General features: G+C 41.3%; 2 long non-coding RNA genes across 3 annotated transcripts; both read left to right on the top strand.

Annotated features, from left to right (window-relative positions):
* The first annotated feature begins 202 nt into the window (after window positions 1-202).
* Window positions 203-2,320, top strand: LOC138368766 (uncharacterized). Its single transcript, XR_011229670.1, has 3 exons — window positions 203-337; window positions 1,281-1,357; window positions 2,068-2,320. It is a non-coding gene; the product is annotated as an uncharacterized lncRNA (long non-coding RNA).
* A 10,464-nt stretch (window positions 2,321-12,784) lies between these two features.
* Window positions 12,785-19,271, top strand: LOC138368765 (uncharacterized). 2 transcript variants are annotated; one of them, XR_011229669.1, is made up of 4 exons: window positions 12,785-12,812; window positions 16,519-17,403; window positions 17,887-17,957; window positions 18,667-19,271. It is a non-coding gene; the product is annotated as an uncharacterized lncRNA (long non-coding RNA). The 2 variants fall into 2 exon arrangements; XR_011229668.1 differs by having other exon boundaries at window positions 12,791-12,957.
* Window positions 19,272-23,450: the final 4,179 nt, after the last annotated feature.

Here is a 23,450-nt window from a genome sequence, read left to right as displayed (position 1 = left end):
AACCCCCATGGAATTGGACTCTACCTGGACAACGCCATCTATTGGGGGTGGCGTAGTAGGTGTAATTGGCTCAAGATTCCTGCCTTGAGAAACCAGTGAGGTGGTAGTGAGTGACCTCTGGTGATAAGGCAATTCAAGACCAGCGGCATCTGTAGTTACTACGAGCATAAATGTCAATGTCCAAAAGAGTAAGTGTTGCTTCCTAATGTCTCCTGTACCTTAGAACTGATGACGTGTCTGTATCCACAGAGATGCCGTGGAGCAGCAGTGGTACTGTGGATGAAAGTCTACCTTGAGCAGCCTGAACTCGCCCAACTTAGTCCCGTCTGACAACTAAGTGAGCCGCCGCCGATCAGAAGTGTTGTTAATACTAGTGGAGTAGTGGTGGAAGAGTTCGTCATATCCCGGGACTGGTGAAGGGGAGAGACGACAGAGAGTAAAGTGCCTGTTGAGGAGCTTTGCTATCCCGTTGCTAGACCGTTGCTAGACCGTTGCTATACCGTTGCTATCCTGTTGCTACCCTGTTGCTAGACCGTTGCTAGAGGCTTCTGCCAGGGGAGCGACACCTCTGTAGTTGTCCGTGAAGTGGGGCCCTAATCAGCGCGTGGCTGAGGTTCTCTGCTGCAGAGTGGTTGTTGGGTAGAGAGGCACTTCGTGATAATGTTGGTAGGCTCGCGGGTATTTCCTGGTGCTGTACCTAGTAAGGTCGGAAGCGGAGCCCGAACATTAACGAAGGCTACATTATATTCGCGTCATGAGTGCTAGGTCTCCTATATGAGAGCGGCACCTATATATATTTCCAAATAGAGTAATAATTCCGTTTGTTTATTTATGGTGATGGGAATATATTGTGTTTAGCTCTGCTTTAATGCCCCCCCCCCCATCCACCTTTTTAGGTTTGTTACACTACCTAATACTCTTTGAAGGCCAGTACCGACTTGGGGTCGGATACTATCGTTTTGCCTCCACCATCAAAGAACCCGGTTGCGACCCATAGTGGCCATAACATTACTGAACATAATAAAACTCGCAAGTGATTTATCTGCGATAAACTATGGAGGGACTACAATGAGATTTAACTCTCGTCCCTCAACACGTACTACCAGTTGAACTAAGAGTAAAGAAATATCTCTTAATAGTTACTTGAAGTTTGGAAGGTACCAACAATAGCGACAGTATACATGTATCGGTAAAACTTTTAAAGATTAAAAAAAATTCCTGAATTTGCATATACATAGGTTAAATAATAAATTTAAAAATTTTTATTTGTAATTTCACAGATGGAGTGAGGTGGATAAGCTTCTTGACAGACGAGGCTGTTGCGTTCATCATTCGTCAAAGGATTGAACAGTTCATGGTAAGTACAACCTCCTCTTACCTCTTAAATTGATCAATAAATGCAAACTAATCCTCCATAAATGAAGATTTAAAATTTTCAAAAATATTTGATTAATCCTCGTACCTTTCGTAGCACTTAATGTCTACCACAATTGGTCAAAAATTTAACTTCATTGCATCTATTAACCCTATCAGAAACGTTAAGAACATAAGAATAAAAGTAATTGCAGAAAGCCTATTGGCCCATACGAGACGGCTCTTGTTCACACCCACCTAATCTCATTCATAAATGTTTAACCTATGCTTCAAACAATAAAAGTACTCCTTGTATTGTAATGCAGTAATAAGCTCTGCACAACTTCAAAAATGTTACCGAGCTACTATTCTCTCTACACTATCACAATAACGTGATGCATCAAATGAACAAATCCATAAGATCCGTTATTAGGGTTCAAACCTACGTTTGGGATCCCAGACGTGCCTTCTCCCTGTAGAAACTGCGGGAGGCTTGTAAGGGCAGTTGCACCCTAAGTTGCAATATTTTTACCATGTTGTCGCATAAGGAGCGTCTGGGATCATCCCGGAGATAAGTTCGAACCCTATTCACGTTTTTTTTTTATGTATTCCTTCGCCTTTCTAGAGATTGTAATTCAGGCTGTCATTCTTCAAATGATTCTTAGATATTATTCGTGCACTGTATCCATATTAACGTGTTCCTTCTCTCCTCAGGAAAGTACAGAACCTGTAAGTAGTGTTAGATGGCCTGAGAAATTTCTACGAAAGTGTCTTCTATGTGAACGTTCTAAAGTCACCGAAGTTGTTTGACCTTAGGGGGGAGCTAGTTGACCTCCTGGACAATGGCTAAGATTGCAGAACTACAGTTTCAACTCCCGACGTCACCTTATTTAAGCGTAGATGAACTACCCAAAATGAACTACCTGATGAACTCTTTTAGAGACTGTTCTCTCGCAACATAAAGAAATCGTAAAAGATCTGATAAACTTTGCAAGAGATACACCGCTGAAAAAAATGTCAGTATCCCAAGGGTGGGTTTAAAGGTGTATACTCCGAAGCTGTCGCATCTACGAACGTAAATGTCAAACAATCTCTTGGATAATACCCAGCATCCCTTGGATAAAACTATTCTTCTGTTCCTATATTGAGGCTCGGATGACTGAAACTAAAACACAATCTAGACAAAGACGCAATCTAAGACTAAAAAGCTTGTTGATTCCTCCCAGGAGAATGAAATAATTGAAACAAAGATGACCAAGATGACGACAAAGCTTCTAATTATAAATTATATGTAAATTATAATTAATTTGTTTTTAAAGTAACGCATTGTTAGTTCGATGACAAGTACTAAGACTGAATTTGTCTCTAAAGTATTTTTATAAACATGTTACAAAAATTTTATCTTCTTGTTATACAAATTGTATTTTATCATTAACTTTATTGTATATAAACCAGAAATCTTTTTTTTCTAATTGTGCAATTATGTTTATACAATAAAATCGGGTAGTAAGTGATGAAGACATTCATTTATAACTATCATTTTGCTTGCAATGGGGAAATATTTCCAAATAATAACTTGATTAACTACTGAACTTCTTGGATCCTGCAGTCGGACACAAACCAGGGTTTTACTAAACTCCTCTATGCACTCGAGCTATATAAAGAGGCCGAGCTATAGTCTATGCCATCTAGCTATGTCAAAAAAGTGTCTGTCATCCTAATATATAACTCCTATTATAGGATTATTTGCTTTAAAATTTAATTTTTTCCAAATAGTTTGTGTAGCTCGGTTTTGATTCCCTCTGAGACTACATTTCAAATTGTCCCCAACATAAATGGCTACTCCACCCCTTTTCGTCTATGTGAAATGGTTTAAATCCATTTTTTTGATATTCGGCTAATGGTTCTCTATTTTTTCTACATTCATCAACGTTTCGGTAAGTTAAATATATTTTTCTATACAGACAAGAGCACTAGATTCGTTTTCTTAGACTTCCACTGTTAGTGTAATATACCCAAAGTTCGTTTCTTTATATACACGTTATATTGGGTGTTAACAGAATAAGAAAATATGTTGAATTAACGTTCTAGTAAAGCCACTAGCACGCATAGTTTCGGGCAAGTCCTTTAATAGAAAAAAATTGATAAATTAACAGTAAATTGATGATAAAATGTTAGCAGGTCTTTAGGTAACTGCAGCGCAGTTACCTTTATTCTTACGTTATGTTTTTATAATGTTTCGCGGTAATTGGTTCCCCATATCAACAACCCTGTTACTGAACTAATGTTTACTTGGGCCTTGCCTATTAACATTACAAACACTCTTAAGACTTCGGTACTCTAACTCTATTTTTTTACATAACATAAGAACAAATGCAAATAGGCAGAAGGCCTATTGGCCCATACGAGGCGGCTCCTATTTATAACCACCCAATCTCTCATGTCCAACCCACGCTTGACAATCGAGGGACACCGCCTCCTCCACGTTACGCGGCAATTGGTTCCACAAATCAACAACTGTTACTGAACCAGTATTTACCCAAGTCTTTCCTAAATCTAAACTTATTCAATTTATACCCATTGTTTCGTGTTCTGTCTTGTGTTGAAACTTTTAATACCCCTATTAATATTTCCTTCGTTATGTCCATTCATCCACTTGTAAACCTCCAGGTTCCACCTGAGCAGCCGTAGGGTGAAAACGTGTCGTCTGACCACTCCGGCAGCTTGGGGAGGTTGCAGTTTTTGCCAGCAGGGGGTGTGGGGGTCTCTTACCCTCCCTGACCAGTGTTGTTGCCTGCCTGGCTGCGTGCTGACGTGGCCGTTTTGACATAGGGGGCCTGGCAATTCCTCCTGTTTTGCGGGTAAATTCCGTGGGCCTGGAATTCTCGTGTAAGGCTGGCTATCCGGCCACTGAGTTAGTTATGTGCGATATGCTTCGTGTCCCGGTGGAAGCTGTGTATGGAGTTGAGCTTGTTACGGCCCACCGGGTGATTGTCATCCCATAGATGCTTTGCTTCCATTCTGTCTAAATTTGGTGGCCTATATATTACTCCTATTATAATATTATTAGCTTTTTCGTTTAATTCAATCCAAATAGTTTCTGTGTGTGGCTCTGTTTTGATTCCCTCTTTGAGACTACATTTCAAATTATCCCTAACATATATGGCTACTCCACCTCCTCGTCTAATATATCTATCTGTGTGAAATAGTTTAAATCCATATATTTGATATTCAGCTAATAGTTCTCTATTTTCTACATTCATCCACGTTTCGGTAAGTGCAATAATATCTATTTTTTCTGTGCAGACAAGAGCATTTAATTCGTTAATTTTATTTCTTAGACTTCTACTGTTAGTGTAATATACCCTAAGTGAATTGTTATTTTGCGGACCTTTTCTTTCCCTGATCGTTTTGCCAATTCCTTTCTCCCACAAACACATACTTTTATTACCTCCTTCCTCCAAATCAATTCCCATACCTCTATCTACTAACAGTTTAAACCCAAACAAACACCTCTAACCACTTCTTCTAGCGAGTTCGCAACAGCAACAACCCCAGCTCTCGATAGATGCACCCCATCACGAGCATACATTTCATTTCTTCCATAGAAGTGTTCCCAGTTGTCTATGAAAAATATTGCATTTGATTTGCAATATCTTTCCAGCCGGCAATTGACACCAAGTGCCCTCGATATCCATTCATTTCCCACTCCCTTTCTTGGAAGAATGCCACATATGATCGGGATTCCTCCCTTGCTCCTAACTAACTCTATGGCTGTTTTATACCTCTGAATCAGTTCCTCACTCCTGACTCGACCAACATCATTTCCTCCCACGCTAATGCAAATAATGGGATTGTTCCCATTACCAGCCATAATATCATTCATGTTGTTTATAATATCACCAATGCCAGCTCCGGGATAGCAAACCCTTAACCTGTTCCCCCTATCTCTAGCACAAAACGTTCTATCCAAATACCTTATCTGGGAATCTCCCACAACTAATGTTTGCTTAGGTACTTCCTTTACTTTCTGAGGGGCCTGCGCTTCCTTTCTCTTCGTTGCTTTCCCTTTTGCGTGATCCACAGTCTCTCCACAGCACTCGTCCTCCAAAACGTCAAATGAATTTGAAGTTGCTATGGCGTTTGAAGGCGGCTTTATCAAAGTCTTCTTAAGGCCCCTGTCTTTCGCAACTCTCCAAGACGAGGTCCCTTTACTGCTGGTCTCCTCCTTCGTTACTTCTCGTTGTTTTTTAAGCTGACGCACCTCCTCCCGCAGAGAGTCCAACTCTGTCCTCAGGGCTCCCACTAGAGTCACCAGGTCCTTCACTACAACTTCCATATTGCTATGATGAAATAGGGAGTGAGCTAGGGAGCAGTGATCACAAAGAAATCAGATTTAGCATAGAATGGAATAGACCAGTAGGAGAAAATTCTGTTAAAGTGCCAGATTTTCGAAAAGCTGATTTTAATAGCCTAAGAAATTTTTTGGGTCAAATTGATTGGAAAGGCTTGGGTATGGGGTGTGGGCCGGTCTTGGAGCGAGACATGAACCCAGCGATAGGTGACTTAAATGGGGATTTCGATGTGGATTCAATATATAACTTATTTAAGAATATTCTAAACAAAGCACAGGAACGTAGTATACCATACAAATTGAATAGATCGTATACTAATGACCCAAAGTGGATAACAAAGAATTTGAAGAACCTTATAGGTAAAAAGAGAGCTTGGTACAAAAGGATTAAAAATGGGGAGGTCACTTTAGAACAGGAATTCGTACAACTGGTTAGAAATGTTAAAAAAAGAGATAAGGAAAGCAAAAAGAAACTATGAAGTTCGCATAGCAGGGCAAGCAAAGACAAATCCTAAAGGGTTTTTTCAGTTATATCGTACTAAGACTAGGGAAAGGATAGGTCCATTAAAAACTGAGACAGGTCAAATAACAGATAGTGATGAAGAGATGAGTAGTATTTTTAATAAATATTTTGTATCTGTATTTACTAAAGAGGAACTTAACAATATGCCTTCAGCCGAACAAGTCTATGTGGGTGGGGACGAGGACAGGTTGACGAGTTTAGCAGTTACCAGGGAGGATGTTCTTAAACAAATAGTAAAACTCAAACCAAACAAATCCCCAGGGCCGGATGAAGTGTTTGCTAGGGTGCTTAAAGAATGCAAAGAGGAGCTTTGTGACCCACTGTCAACCATATTTAATAAATCAATAGAGTCAGGCAGAGTGCCAGAGTTTTGGAAAGTTGCTAATGTGATACCAGTTTTTAAGAAAGGAGATAGATCACTTGCGTCTAACTATCGACCAATTAGCCTAACGTCTATTGTGGGAAAGTTACTCGAATCTATAATAGCAAATAAAATTCGTCTTCATCTTGAAAAACATAAATTAATAATTGAGTCGCAACATGGTTTTATAAATGGCCGTTCATGTTTAACAAATTTGTTATCTTTTTATTCTAGCATTGTTGAGGCAGTTGATAGTGGTAAGGATTGCGATGTTGTATACCTTGACTTTAGCAAAGCTTTTGATACAGTGCCACATGAAAGACTGATTAAAAAAATAGAGTCTCATGGTATTGGGGGTGCTATATTAAGCTGGATTAGGGCATGGCTATACCAAAGGAAACAGAGTTAGTATAAATGGAATCAAGTCAGAGTGGGAAAATGTTGTAAGTGGAGTGCCTCAAGGCTCTGTCCTGGGACCTCTGTTGTTTATAATATATATAAATGATTTAGATTCAGGTTTGAGTAGCAACATTTGCAAATTTGCCGATGATACGAAAATCTGTAGGGAAATTAATTCGGAGGAGGACTCACTATCACTTCAAGTTGATCTAGATAGGGTTTTGAAATGGTCAAAGGATTGGCAGATGCAGTTTAATGCTGATAAATGTAAAGTTCTGAGGTTAGGTAATGATGATAGAGTTACAAGATACGAGCTAGATGGTGTTGTGATTGCGAAGTCGGATTGCGAAAGGGATCTGGGAGTTATGATTAGTAAGAATTTAAAACAAAAGGATCAATGCATAAATGTTCGTAATAAGGCAAATCGGACACTTGGATTTATTAATCGCAGCGTTAGTAACAAGACACCTGGTGTGGTTCTCAAGCTATATCTTGCTCTAGTTAGGCCCCATTTAGATTATGCAGTTCAGTTTTGGTCGCCATATTATAGAATGGATATAAATTCACTTGAACGTGTCCAGCGTAGGATGACTAAGTTAATTCCCCAAATTAGAAATCTTTCATATGAAGAAAGATTAACAAAGCTTAAGTTGCATTCACTGGAAAGGCGAAGAGTTAGGGGTGACATGATAGAGGTTTACAAGTGGATGAATGGACATAACCGGGGGGATATTAATAGGGTATTAAAAGTATCAACACAGGACAGAACACGAAACAATGGATATAAATTGGATAAGTTTAGATTTAGGAAAGACTTGGGTAAATACTGGTTCAGTAACAGGGTTGTTGATTTGTGGAACCAATTGCCGCGTAACATTGTGGAGGTGGGGTCCCTCGATTGTTTCAAGCACGGGTTGGACAAGTATATGAGTGGGATTGGGTGGTTATAGAATAGGAGCTGCCTCGTATGGGCCAATAGGCCTTCTGCAGTTACCTTTGTTCTTATGTTCTTATGTTCTTATGTTCGTGGGGGAGGAGGAGTATCGGGACTTCCTCCGGCGGAACGAAGGGCGTTCGTTGCGGTTGCCGCATGGCGCAGGCTCCGTTACGATCTCGGACCGAAATGGTGCCCTGACATATGTCAGTGTGCACGGTGCGCCCCTGGAGTTCCCTGAAGACCTTCTCCGGCGTTTCTTCGGAAGGTATGGTGCTGTCATCAGTGTGCGGGTGAACAAGCTTTCCTCGGGGAAGCATGCTGGGAAGCAGACGAACGTCTGTACCTTAGGTATGCGCCTGCGGTCGGATATCCCATCTTCTGTCCGGCTGCTGGGTTACTACGTTCGGGTGTACTATGCCCGGCAGCCCCGTACTTGTTTCTGGTGTGGCCAGTTAGGGCATCAGGCTGCCGGGTGCTCTGAGGCCCCTGCTTCACCTGTTAACTTATTCCGGGAAGAGGATTTCCCGGCGCTCCCTCAGGGCGTGGATTCCGGGGATGAGGAGAGGCAGGTCCCAGTCGCTGCTGCTGCGGCCCCCCCTGCGTCACCCGATATGCCCCCGGTGCTTGTCCCTCAGCCGAGTGTGTCTGCGTCTTCCTCGACTCCTGCTGCTGCGCCTGGTCCTGCACCCTCGCCAGGTGTTGCGGCTGTGTTGGGTGTTGGGGGGGCTGCGGAGCGTCCTGTAGTGTGCGGCCCGGTTCCCCATGTGGTTGAGGCTGCTGCGGTGCTGCGACGGGCATTGGTTCGCCCGGTTCGTGAGGCTCGTGGTTCTGGGTCCACCTCCGGCTGTGAGGATGTGCGGCCAGTGCCCAAGCGTTCTAGGCGCTCTTCTACTGCTTGGGCTGATGTGGAGGACTACGACGCGGGTGGAGCTTCGGGGGATGGTGTGGCGATTCCGGGTGCTTCGTGCTCTACGACGCTGGTGGTGGCTGATGTCCATGTGTCTGCTGTTGACGATGGTTGTGCGTCTGATTTACATCCTGTTCTTTCTCCTGCAGAAGGTTCTACGCAGTGGAAGGTGGTTGCTCCTACAGACGTGGATGGAGTGGGTCCTGGTGCGAGCCGAGGCATCAAGCTGGTGCTGAAGAAGGATGCCAAGCGTGGGGGGTCCCAGCAGGTACAACGTTCGGTGGTTGACGAGGGACCCTGTGAGGCAGCCGAGGAGGCACCCAGTGCGCTGCCCATTGCCCGGCCTCATGGGAAGGAGCCTCTCCCTCTCATCTTGGCCTCCGGAGTGGCAAATGATGCTGACCATCCGTTGAGTTTTGACATTGATGACCGTGTGCGTCCTGTTCCGTGGTGCCCTTCTACCATCTGGATTCGTCGGGCTCGGTTAATGCCTGATCCTCGTACGCTCCAAAATGACCCTGCTTCGGAGGACCTTATGTTACTTTGGGAGGCATATTGCATTCGATTCCCGGCGGAAGAGTCGCCGGACAAGCATGAGATCTTTTCGTAGTCTGTGTGCTTGCTGTGTGTTTGGTGTGTGCTTGGACCTGAGGTTTGTTTGAACTGTGTTGTACCTATTGTGCGCCCTTCAGGCTGGTCTTATGTTTGTTCTCTTGATCGTTGTTTTGTTGTATTTTTTCATTTGTTTTTGTTGTCGGCCCTTCAGGCCGGTGTTTAGTGTCTTTGTATGGATGTGTATTGATTTGTTTTGTGCTGAAGTGTCTTGTTCTGTTTCTTGATGTACTCTGTTGTTTCATTCTCGGTCCTTCAGGCCAGTGCATGTATGTTGTTGTGTTTGTGCCTGTTTTGTTTTCAGGTGTGCGTGGTTTGCTTGTTTATTGTTATTGTTTATTTTGGCCTCGCCTTTTGTTTATGGGGCGGATGGCTTGGTGTGTGTATTTTTTATTAATGTATTGTTTTTATATTGCTTTACCTGTTGTACGTGTTTGTTCTTTGTTTTGTTTGGACAGTATTGTGTTTGTCCTGTTATGTTTCATGCTATGCCTCTTGATGTATGTTTTGTTTTTCTGGAGGTGTTGTTTTGTGTTGTTACTGTAATTGCTAGTTTGCCATTGTATTCTGTTTTGTGCTTTGATGTATGCTGCATTTTTCATGTTTTTCTTGTGTAAGTGTTTTGTTGTGCTCTGCTGTCGGCCCTTCTGGCCGGTGGTCTATTGTTTTCCTTTCGGTTTTCTGTATTTTTATTGTATTTAAATTACATGCTTTGCATGTAAAAATAAAAAAATAAAAAAAAAAACTTGTAAACCTCTATCATGTCACCCCTAACTCTTCGCCTTTCCAGTGAATGCAACTTAAGCTTTGTTAATCTTTCTTCATATGAAAGATTTCTAATTTGGGGAATTAACTTAGTCATCCTACGCTGGACACGTTCAAGTGAATTTATATCCATTCTATAGTACTGCGACCAAAACTGAACTGCATAATCTAAATGGGGCCTAACCAGAGCAAGATATAGCTAAAGAACAACACCAGGTGTCTTGTTACTAACGCTGTGATTAATAATTTAGAGTGTCCGATTTGCCTTATTACGAACATTCATGCATTGATCCTTTTGTTTTAAATTCTTATTAATCATAACTCCCAGACCCCTTTCACAATCTCAACACCATCTAGCTCATATCTTGTAACTCTATCATCATTACCTAGCCTCAGAACTTGACATTTATCAGCATTAAACTGCATTTGCCAATCCTTTGACCATTTCAAAACCCTATCTAGATGAACTTGAAGTGATAGTGAGTCACACTCCGAATTAATTTCCCTACCGATTTTCGTATCAACGGCAAATTTGCAAATGTTGCTACTGAAACCTGAATCTAAATCATTTATATATATTATAAAAAAAAGAAGTCCCAGGACAGAGCCTTGAGGCACTCCACTTACAACATTTTCCCACTCTGACTTGACTCCATTTATACTAACTGTTTCCTTTGGTATAGCCATGCCCTAATCCAGCTTATTATAGCACCCCCAATACCATGAGCCTCTATCTTTTTAACCAGTCTTTCATGTGGCACTAAGTCAAGGTACACAACATCACGATCCTTACCACTATCAACTGCCTCAACTATGCTAGAATAAAAAGATAACAAATTTGTTAAACATGAACGGCCATTTATAAAACCATGTTGCGACTTAATTATTAATTTATGTTTTCAAGACGAACACGAATTTTATTTGCAATTATAGATTCGAGTAACTTTCCCACAATAGACGTTAGGCAAATTGGTCGATAGTTAGTCGCAAGTGATCTATCTCCTTTCTTAAAAACTGGTATCACATTAGCAACTTTCCATAACTCTGGCACTCTGCCTGACTCTATTGAATTATTAAATATGGTAGACAGTGGGTCGCAAAGCTCCACTTTGCATTCTTTAAGCACCCTGGCAAACACTTCATCCGGCCCTGGGGATTTGTTTGGTTGGAATTTTAATATTTGTTTAAGAATATCCTCCCTGGTAACTGCTAAACTCCTCAACTTGTCCTCGTCCCCACCCACATAGACTTGTTCGGCTGAAGGCATATTGTTAGGTTCCTCTTTAGTAAATACAGATACAAAATATTTATTAAAAATACTACTCATCTCTTCATCACTATCTGTTATTTGACCTGTCTCAGTTCTTATTGGACCTATTCTTTCCCTAATCTTTGTTCGGTAAAATTGGAAAAACCCTTTAGGATTTGATTTTGCTTGCTTTGCTATGCGAACTTCATAGTTTCTTTTTGCTTTCTTTATCTCTCTTTTATTATTTCTGTACGAATTCCTGGTCTAAACAGATTTCCCCATTCTTAATCCTTTTGCACCATGCTCTCTTTTTACATAAAAGGTTCTTCAGATCCTTTGTTATCCACTTTGGATCATTAGTATTCGATCTATTCATTTTATATGGTATACTACATTCCTGGTCTTCGCTTAGAATATTTTTAAATAGGTTATATTTTGAATCCACATGGAAAAACCCTTTTACGTCAACTATCTCTGGGCTAACGTCTAGCTCCAATACCGGCCCACACCCCATACCCAAGACTTTCCAATAAATTTGTCCCAAAAAAATTCTTAGGCTATTGAAGTCAGCTTTTCGAAAATCAGGCACTTTAACAGAATTTTCTCCTACAGATCTATTCCATTGAATGCTAAATCTGATTTCTTTATGATCACTGTTCCCTAGCTCACTCCCTATTTCGATGTCCTTAATTTGTGTTTCCCTGTTAGTTAACACTATTGAAACTGGATTAACACTATTGAAACTTAACACTATTTTCTGAATTGAAACAGGAATTTCCTCAAGTACTTTCGTATATTAATACATCTTCAGAAGGAAATAATAATGTATGTCTAATGAGACGTGTCATGACTAGAACGAGTTGACTCATTGTATGATGGACGTAAAATGAATAGTACTACATTCGTCGAAGAAAGTTTGTTTGGATGCTCCGAGACAACACTTATTTAAGGGGGGAGGAGTGCAGGCGTTGAGTCACAATAACGTGGCTAAAGTATGTTGACCAAACCAAACACTAAACGGTGAAGGGACGACGACGTTTCGGTCTGTCGTCTGAAACGTCGTCGTCCCTTCACCTTCTGGGGGGGGGGGAGGAGTGTTACGTAAAGTTCCGTATTGCGTCGCATCGGAATAGAATTGGTGGTATTAAGAGTAATATTTTTCTTGCTCAATGGTGCAGGGAGAACGACGTTAACAACCATGCAGGGTTGTTAACGACCAGCGATCGTTAACGATCGTCCGGTGGCGGGAATTCTGATGGCCAATCAGAATCACCGGGCGAGGCAATGAGTACCTGCCGGAATGTGGACAGAAGCCAGTACTCTACTCACACCCACCATTCGATACGTCGTAGGTGTGTGTGTGGCCAGCCTTCTGTAACAATTACGACGAGGCGATCTTAGTCTTTAGAAATAACAGTGGAAGATGGTTTGGTTAACGCTGTAGAGAATTTCAGATATCGGCATCAGGATAGTAATGAAATTGAACCACCCAAGAAGGTAGAAAAAGTTCTACAGACGTTTGGGGTCCCAGTATATATAATGTGTATGTATATATGAGATATATATATATATATATATATATATATATATATATATATATATATATATATATATATATATATATATATATATATATATATATATATAATTATATATATATATATATATATATATTCCGTCTTAGACGAAATATACATTATAATTCCGTCATAGACGGAATATATAGGTGTAGTTGGCTGAAGGAGCCTCAAAAGGCTTTACTGTTTCATAGTAGATAGGTTTAATGTTTTTTAGTCTAGAGAGGTAAATGCCTCGGAAGAGTCAAATTGACGGAGGAGTAGCGCGACTCTCATTGTTACTCTTACAGTATATGTAACTCTACATCTAACGTAGTGGCAATAATTAGATAATATATATATCTACACATAAGATACCCACGTATTTGGGTAATATGTATAAAAGTATCCATGACAGTTGGATCCCAATGTTCGTAATAAGGCAAATAAGACGCTGGTATTTATTAATCAAAGTGTTAGTCACAAGACACCTGGTGTTCTTAAGCTGTATCTTTCTCTGGTTAGGCCCCATTTATATTGTGCACTTCGGTTTTAGTCCCCGTACTATAGAATTTATATAAACTCGCTCCTACGTGTCCAGTGTAGGATGGCAAAGTTAATTCCCCAAATTCGAGATCTTTCAGATTAAAATAATTTAATATAAAGCTTAAATTGCAGCCTCTGGAAAGTTGAAGTTAGGGGGTGGGGGGTTGACATGAGAGGTTTAAGTGGAAAAATGGTCATATAGGGGATATATTAAGAGTATAAAACAGACAGAATGCGAAACAATGGGTATAAGTTGGATAATTTTTAGATTTAGGAAAGACACGGGTAAATACTAATTAGGTAACAGGGTTGATTTATGGAACAAATTACCGCGTAACATGGAAGTTGGGGGGGATGGGCTCCCTTCTTTGTGTCCAACATGGGTTGGACATGAATTGGAATCTTGCGAATAAGATGCTTCGTACGGGTCAATTGGCCTTCTGCCATTCTTTTATTCTTACGGTCTTAAGAAATGTCCTCCCATGTCTTCTTCCGCGCTCTAAGATTAAAGGCTCGATTCTGCTATTTTCTTTATAATCATTCTCTGGCCTTGTTTACCCTTCACATTTTTTATCTACTTCGCTTATTATCAAGCTATGTTTTTCATCCTGCTACCAACATTAGTTGCATTGGGCTTTGCCTTTCCTTCATATCTGGACTTAAACTGTTACTAATACCTTTCGTCCTCCTGACATAAAGTTCGCCTAACACTTTTCGTAGCAATCTAGTTCAGTCTGCTGATGAAATGAGACTTGAACAAAAGTGTTGTCTGCAGACGCAAACAATGCTCTTCTGAATCGCCTTAAGTCCTGGCTTTGTTGCTGTTGACTTTTCCCTGTAACAGTATATACTAAAATGTTCTAAATTTTCTAACATGACTTAACATAGGCCTACCCTTTTTATCTAGTTTTCTTTAACTTTCTTATTCCTATAATTTCCCCCTTTATTACACCTTTCCTTCCGTACCTGTTGCCTTGCTTTTTCTTCCAAGATTTCCTTCGCTGCTTGCCTATAAATTGAAGATGGTTATTTTTCAATTTGGATCGCATCCAAAATGTCTAACTGGAAAGCTAGTGAAGATGAGTTATCGACATGAGACTGGTCCAGGACGACATAGACTAGAGAATAAGAACAAGGGTAACTGCAGAAGGCCTAGTGGCAAATACGAGGCAGCAGCTATCTATAACCACCCAATCCCACTCGTATAAATGTCCAACCCGCGCATGAAACAATCGAGGGACCCCACCACGTTACGCGGTAATTGGTTCCACATATCAACAACCCTGTTACCGAACCAGTATTTACCAAAGTCTTTCCTAAATCTAAACTTTTCCAATTAATACCCATTGTTTCGTGTTCTGTCTAGAGTTGATACTTTCAATACCCTATTAATATCCCTTTTTGTTAAGTCCATTCATCCGCTTGTAAGCTTCTATATATTAGATTATATATTAAATCTACATAAAATCCCTTTTTACGTCACCTATCACTGGGTTCATGTCTCGCTCAAAGACCGGCCCACACCCCATATCCAAGACTTTCCAATCTATTTGACCCAAAAAATTTCTTAGGCTATTAAAATCAGCTTTTTGAAAATCAGGCACCATAACAGAATTTTCTTACAGCTGTTCCATTCTATGCAAAATCTGATTTCTTTGTGATCACTGTTCCCTAGCTCACCACCTATTACGAAGTCATTAATTTGTTTCGCTGTTGGTTAACACAAAATCTAAAATATTATTTTCCTGAGTTGGTTCCTTAATGTGTTGTGTAAGAAAACAATCTTCAATTCTAGGAAATCTTCTGCTTCACTATTCCCTGATTTGTTCAACCAGTTTATTCCACTAAAATTAGTCGCCCATGACATAAATACTGTTAGATCTAGATGCTTTAGATATTTCATCCCATAGATGCTTTGCTTCCATTCTGTCTACATTTGGTGGCCTATATATAACTCCTATTATAATATTTGCTTTTTCGTTTAATTCTATCCAAATAGTTTGTGGCTCGGTTTTGATTCCCTCTTTGAGACAACATTTCTAATTGTCCCTAACATGTATGGCTACTCCCCCTCGTCTAATATATCGATCTGTGTGAAATGGTTTAAATCCATTTATTTGATATTCGGCTAATAGTTCTCTATTTTCTACATTCATCCACGTTTCGGCAAGTGCAATTATAATTTTTTTTTTCTGTGCAGACAAGAGCATTTAATTCGTTATTTTTATTTCTTTGACTTCTACTGTTAGTGTAATATACCCTAAGTGAATTGTTATTTTGAGGCCCTTTTCTTTCCCTGATCATTTCGCCAATTCCTTTCTCCCACAAACCCATACTTTCATTACCTTCTCCTCCAAATAAATTCCCGCACCACTATCTACTAACATTTTAAACCCGAAAACCTCTAACCACTGGTTCCATCGAGCTCGCAACGACCCCAGCCCTCCATAGATGCACCCCATCACGAGCATACATTTCATTTCTTCCATACAAGTGTTCCCATTTGTCTATGAAAGATATTGCATTTGATTTGAAATCTTTCCAGCCGGCAATTGACACAGTGCCCTCGACATTCATTCACTTCCCACTCCCTTTCTTGGAGGAATGCCACATATGATCGGGATTCCTCCCTTACTCCTAATTCAATGGCTATCCTGAATCTGTTGGTTCCTCACTCCTAACTTGACCGACATCATTACCCCCTGCATTTTTTTATACAATAAAATTTATTAATTTTTTATATACATACATACATTATTTTATATACATATATTTTTATATATTTTTATTATATACAATAACCAGATACAAATCATATATGTAAATCATATAATATGATTTATGATTTAAATATATCATGTTTATAAAAATACTGAATTAAAAAAAACATTTTATTTACATATAATTTGTAATTATGAGAAGCTCTGGCGTCGTCTTGACTGTCCTTCTGTTTCAGTCGTCGTCTGTGAAATCAACAAACTATGTCGTCGTCATAAACTACTTCTCTCTCGTCTCAATGGCGTTTGTCAGGTTCATTCATCTGAGCCACAATATACGATTACACGGTAGTGGTATTTTCCAAGGTTGGCTGGGAATTAGCAAAGTGTCCACTTGACGTGGGCATATTTGTAGATTGGTAAGCATACTTCAGGGTATACTCCTTGAACCCCTCCCTTGGAATGGAGATTTTCGTTCGGCGGTGAATATTTGCAGATTTGATCAGATCTCTTATGATTTCTCGATGTTGGGTTTGAACGGTGGGTCTCTTGTAATAAGAAAGTTCATTCTCATTCACCCGCCGTCGCTTGAATAATGTGACGTGGGGCTCAAAACTGTAATTCTGTAGGCGTAGACCTTGCTTGTCCAGTAGGGCAATAATCTCCCGCCGCAGATCGAAAAGATTGTGAATCTTTACGAAGATGACACTTGTGTCAAAATTCCCTAAGCCATCTAAGATGACGCTGGCTGTTTCAGTTATTTCAGTCGTCGTCTGAGAAATCGACAAACTTTGTCGTCGTCTTAAACTTCTGTTTCGTCTAAATGGCGTTTGTGTCAGGTTCATTCACCTTAGCCACAATATACGAATACACAGTGGTGGTATTTTCCAAGGGTGGCTTGGAATTAGCCAATGCCTAGTGAATGGTCCAGGACGGACCGACACGTCGTCGTCCCTTCACCTTCTAGTGTGGTCTGGTCGACATACTCTAGCCACGTTGACTCGTCGCCTGCACACGACAGGAAGGAACCGAGATTCTCTCTGAGGAAAAGCCAAGAAGATGGAACATGTTGCAGCCGTTCCAGACTACAGGCACATCACCCTCGGCTACTTCTTATTAGACTGGTAAGGAGTTGGGACAGTGTTAATGAGTAGTGAAGACGAGTTAGAATTGGTCAGTGGGAAATTTGTCAAAGATCAACAGATTATCCTCCTAACTAAGCTGGTTCTCTTAAGCTTGTAGTGAAAGAAGCCACGTTAGGTTCTTGTATTTTTGTTCCTGCTTTTAAATAGTGATGTATATGCACTAAAATATGGAAGGACTGCAATGGGATTGAACTCGGGTCCCTAGACACGTACTATTAGTTGAACCATGACTAAAATACCTCGAGTATACTTACTCGAAGTTTGAAAGGTACCAACATTAGTGACTATAAATGTATCGGTAAAACAATGTATATTTGTTTTAAAGAAAATCTGAATTTGCGTATATATATATATATATATATATATATATATATATATATATATATATATAATTATATATATATTATATATATATATAGCAGGTTGAATATTAAATAACGTTCCTATTTCGTAATTTCACAGATGGAGGGGTAAATGAGCTTGACCAGACGGATGTTGCGTACATAATTCGTCAACTAATTGAGAAGTTCATGGTAAGTACAACAACCTCTTATTAAATTGCTCGATAAATGCAAACTAAACCGCCATAACAAAGGAAAGATGTACAGGTTTCGTAAATGTTCGATTAATCCTCTTCCATTTCGTAGCACTTAATGTCTCTCAGTCAAATTTGGCTTCATTGCACGTATTAACCCCATTAAAAAGTAAAGAATATATGACTGAGCAATTGCAGAAAGCCCATACGAGACTGCTCTTGTTTATATTCACCCAGGCTCAAACATATGTCTAACCTACGCTTGAAACAATCGATGTACCCCACTTGTATGTTACGCGGTAATTGGTTCCGCACAAATTCTACCATGTTACCGAACCAGTATCTGATTACACAGAGATCGCAATAGCGTGATGCATCAATGAACAAATCCATAAGGGCTGTGATGAGGGTTCGAACCTTCTCCCTATTGAAGCTGTGGGAGCCTTGTGAGGGCAGGTGCACTAAAAACTGGCATTTTTTTTTACCATGTCGTGGCGCAGTCGAATAAGATGCGTCAGAGATCAACCCAGTCGTAGGTTCGAACCCTACTGAGGGCCTTTTTTCCTTATAGATTTATTCATATATTTATTCATTCTTCACCTTTCTAGAGAATGTAATTTAAGCTTTGTCATTCTTTAAATGATTTATATATTTAATTACTATTTGTGCACTGTATCCATATTAACGTTTTCTTATCCTCCGATAAGTACACCGAAGCTCGACGTCTTAAAAGGCATGGGAAGTATGGATAACAATGTCGTATGTGAAGGTTCAAAAGTCGCCGGAGCGGTTTGATCGGAGAAAGGAGCTAGTTGCCCTCCTGAACAAGAGGTCTACACTTTAAGAAAGATTTAACCCCCACGTCCTTATTTAAGTGACGCTGGGTAGATAAGGAACTTTGCTATTTCAAGACGCCCAAGGTTCTCTCACAACATAAAGCAATCATAAACGTGAAACTCTGCAGACATACCCCGCCGAACCAATATCGGTGTCCCAAGGGTGAACTTCAAGGAGTATTTCTCTAAGAATGCTGTGGAATGTAATAACATGTCAACAGCCTGAATAATGCCCAGCAACCTTTGGATAAAACTATTACCCTGTATTCCTATATTAAGGCTACAATGAATAAATAAAATCTAGACAACTGAAAAGACAACAAAGTTTGTAGATTCCTCCTAGGAAAAATGAAAAGATTAAAACGAACGGACAAACAGAATCTAGACAACCAAAAGACAAAGCTTCTCATAACAAATTATATGTAAATTATAATTTGTTCTTAAATTAACGAGTAATGGGTAGTTCGATGACCATTACTAAAACTGAATTAGTCTCTCTTCAGTATTTTTATAAACATGAATGTTATACAAATTGTATCTTATCATTAATAAATTGTATATATACCAGAAATCTTATTTTCCAATTGGGTGCAAAAAATGTTTACACAAAAATCACAAAGATATTAAAAGGGAAGAGTCACTCTTTACTAATACATATTCATTTATAACTGGATCATTTTACACTTAAAATAAAAAAATTCCCAATTTTAACTATTTAAAACTTCCAATAATATACCACCATGATTTTTTAGCTTTTAAGCCTAACTACAAATTTATACTCATATAGGTATTTTGAATATTATTCAGGTTAAAATATGAATGAAGTTTAATATTATTGCAATACCTGTGACTGTCACCGCAAGGATATAGTAAACTATTTTCTTAAGCCCTCTTGAGCGAGAATCTTGCACATCTTCTCTTCTCTAATTCTTGTACTAAAATCTTGGTTCTCACATGAATGGCAGTGTGCGTGTGGGGCCATAATAGTTTGGACGGCCAAGAGAACTTATCCCGCGACCCGAGGATTCCTGAATGAGTTGACAATAAACCCAATTGAAATGTTATAAAACTCAAGACATAGAAAGATTAATTTTAAAGATTAGGGATGACGTAAGTACAGTTTCTATGAGCATGGAAGCCCTTATATGATTACATCTTAAAACTTGGGTATGTATTTCTTAAGCAAAACCTTTCGAAGAGTTACAAGAAAGTAATTATCAAAAGGCACCAAACCGGGAAGGATATGTAGCACCATCAAATGCGCAAAACAATCGGAGGGCGCTAAATATCACCAAGGATGCCAATACGAGAACAAAAACGCATAAGGCGAACGATATCAAAAGTATGTCGCCAAGAATTCTATTGAGGGACAGGTGACTGCGAGGGGCAGTCGGAAAGCAAGACACACGCTCGTCCTGGAAGTCGGGACATTCAAGAAGGACATGCACGACCGTAAGAAGGACAATGCAACTAGGACAATAAGGAGCAGGGCGGCGCTCCAAGTGACCATGGGTTAAGCGAGTATGGCCAATACACAACCTCGCCAGAGCTGTTTCCCACCGCCGGTTACGGTGGAAGGAGACGGCCACGAGGAAACACAACATTTAAGAGTACGTAGCTTGTTACCAGTAACAGACAACCAAGAAGCCTGCCAACGGGTAAGGATTGAGGAATGGATAACCGGGTAAAAGACGGAATGCCTTTACGAGAGATGGGACAAGACCGGACAGCTTCCTTGGCGGCAGCATCCGCATGCTTATTTAAAGACACACGAATATGACTGGGAACCCAACAAAACTCAACCGACTTAAATTTACTGTGAACAAGAAACAGCCAATGCTGGATCTCGACAACTACTGGATGGACCGGATTAAAGGACCCGAGAGCCATGAGGGCATTACGAAAGTCAACAACAACTACAAAGGAAGATGACAGCGAGAAAGCAGGAGACGAAGAGCATAGAGAATAGCATAAAGTTCCGCTGTAAAGATGCTAGTCTCCGGAGGTAAGCGACACATATAAGTGCGATCAGGAAAAACAGAGTAGCCAACACCGTCCGCCGACTTAGACCCATCGGTGAAGACAGAAACGGAGCGGGAGTGAGAAGAAAAGTGCTCAAGGAAAAGGGGTTTTAGAACCGTAGGAGGGGTAAAAGCTTTAGTGATACGGGTCAAGGAAGTACAAAACCGCAGATGAGGGACTCTCCACGGGGGCAAAGAAGGAACAACACGAGGAGAAACATTAGAAATACGAACGGAAAGAGAATCCTGGAGGCGAGATAACCGGACAGAAAGAGGGAGGTGGTGAAGAGGAACAGGAACCGCAGGAGGGGTAAAAGTTAAAGCACGACAGAGGCGAGAGGAAGGATGTTGTAAGGACCGCGCAAGATAGCGAAGACAGTAGCGATCACGGCGGTCCTGGAGAGACAGGAAGCCAGTGTCAACATACAAGCAAAGGACGGGAGTCGAACGAAAGGCACTAGAACTGAGGCGCAACCCAGTGTGGAGCAAAGCATCAAGACGGCGAAGAGTAGAAGGAGAAGCAGACGAGTAAGCAGGGCAACCATATTCGAGCTTAGACAGGACAAGAGAGGAATGTAAAGCAAGGAGAGTGCGCCTATCTGCCCCCCAAGAAGTATGGGACAAGACCCGAAGGAGGTTAAGGGCCTTAGAGCACTCAACACGGAGGTAAGAGATATGGGGAGACCAAGACAAACGAGTGTCAAGGAATAACTCCAAAAGCTTCGTGGAATCTTTGTATGAAAGGGGATGACCATAAAGTGACAAATAGGGACGAAGAACAACCCGTTGCCGCGTAAACGTCATGGCATAAGTCTTAGAAGTAGAGAACTTGAAGCCATGATCGGTGGCCCAAGACGACACGGCATCAATTGCAAGTTGAAGCCGGCGCTGAAGGAGAGGCGAATCAGCACCCTGACAGCAAAGGGTAAGATCATCGACATAGAGAGCGGAGAAGACACCAGAAGAAAGAGAGGAAAGAAGACCATTGAGGGCAACCAGAAAAAGAGTAGTGCTCAGAACACTACCCTGGGGCACACCTTCGTATTGCTGAAAAGAGGCAGAGAGCGCGGTACCAAGGCGCACCCGAAAGGAACGACGAGAGAGGAAGCTGCGGAGAAAGAGAAGGAGATGGCCACGAAGGCCAAAAGAATGAAGTTGAGATAGAATATGATATCGCCAAGTGGTGTCGTAAGCCTTTTCCAGGTCAAAAAGGACGGCAACAACGGAGGTCTTCGCAGCAAAAGCAGTACGAATATAGACCTCCAAGTTCACCAGGACATCTGTCGGGCTGCGGCACTTGCGGAAACCAAATTGAGAAGGGGAGAGGAGGTGATGGTGTTCCAGGAACCACATCAGACGAACGTTAACCATACGTTCAAAGAGTTTGCAGACACAACTTGTGAGAGCAATAGGGCGATAGTCCTTAGAGGAAGTACCCAGAGACCCCGGTTTGCGAACAGGGAGGACAACGGCATCGAGCCAGTCCTCAGGAACTGACGACGACTCCCAAATCCGATTATACAGACTCAGTAAATACTGAGACATGCACGGAGGGAGATGGCGAAGCATCTCATAATGAATACCATCGGAGCCCGCCGCCGTAGAACCGCAGAGGGCCAGGGCAGAACGAAGTTCAGAGAGAGAAAAGGGATCATTATAGGGAAGTTGAAGACGAGTGCAGAAATCTAAAGGACGAGACTCAAGGACAGGTTTACGAAGAATAAAAGAATGGGGAAGATGAAGACCAGAGCTAACAGAAGAAAAGTGGGAACCCAGTACGGAAGCGACCTACAACGGGTCCGCCACAAGAGTATCATGGAGGTGAAGGACCGGTGAAACATCGGGAACAAATTTACCCGCTATCATGCGGATACGCTTCCAGATCTGGGCCAGAGGAGTTTCGGACATAATTGTTGAGACATAAGATGCCCAACATTCACGTTTAGCCGTACGGATGGCCCTACGGGCCACCGCACTCGCTTTCCGAAAGAAAAGAAAAGAATCGGTCGTCTGCCTACGGCGGTGCCTCTTCCAGGCTGCACGCTTACAGCGGACCCCCCGAGCACAGTCCGCATTCCACCAGGGAACGCACTTCCGTGGACCCTGAGAGGAAGAGCGAGGGATAGAGCGGAGGGCACCGTTGAAGACAGTGTCATGAAAAAGGAGGAGAGCGCGAGAGAGAGGCAGAAGGGAGAGGTCAGAGAGAGTTGCACTGAGGGTAAATAGGGTCCAGTCCGCCTTAGCAAACTGCCACCTAGGGAAAGAGAGGGAAGGGCGAAAAGAGAAAAAGGAAACAAGGATGGGGAAATGATCACTTCCATGGAGGTCATCAAGAACCTGCCACGTGAAATCTAAGTAAAGAGAAGAAGAGCAGAGAGAAAGATCCAGACAAGAAAGGGTGCGAGTCCGAGAGTCCAAATGAGTGGGCTCACCAGAATTCGGAAGAGACAGGGAAGAAGAGAGGAGAAACGGCTCAAGAAGGCGACCCCGGGTATTCGTCAGAACGTCACCCCAAAGAGAATGACGACAATTGAAGTCACCCAGCAGAAGCACAGGCTCCGGCAAGGAATCTAGGAGGTGTTTCAAATCAGGAAGAGAAAGCGTGACACTCGGAGGGAGATAAATGGAACAAAG

The sequence above is a fragment of the Procambarus clarkii genome, chromosome 26 (genome assembly GCF_040958095.1).
Source record: "Procambarus clarkii isolate CNS0578487 chromosome 26, FALCON_Pclarkii_2.0, whole genome shotgun sequence".
NCBI lineage: Eukaryota > Metazoa > Arthropoda > Malacostraca > Decapoda > Cambaridae > Procambarus > Procambarus clarkii.
Note: the sequence above shows the minus strand (reverse complement) of the source record. Positions and strands in the feature narration are given on the sequence as shown.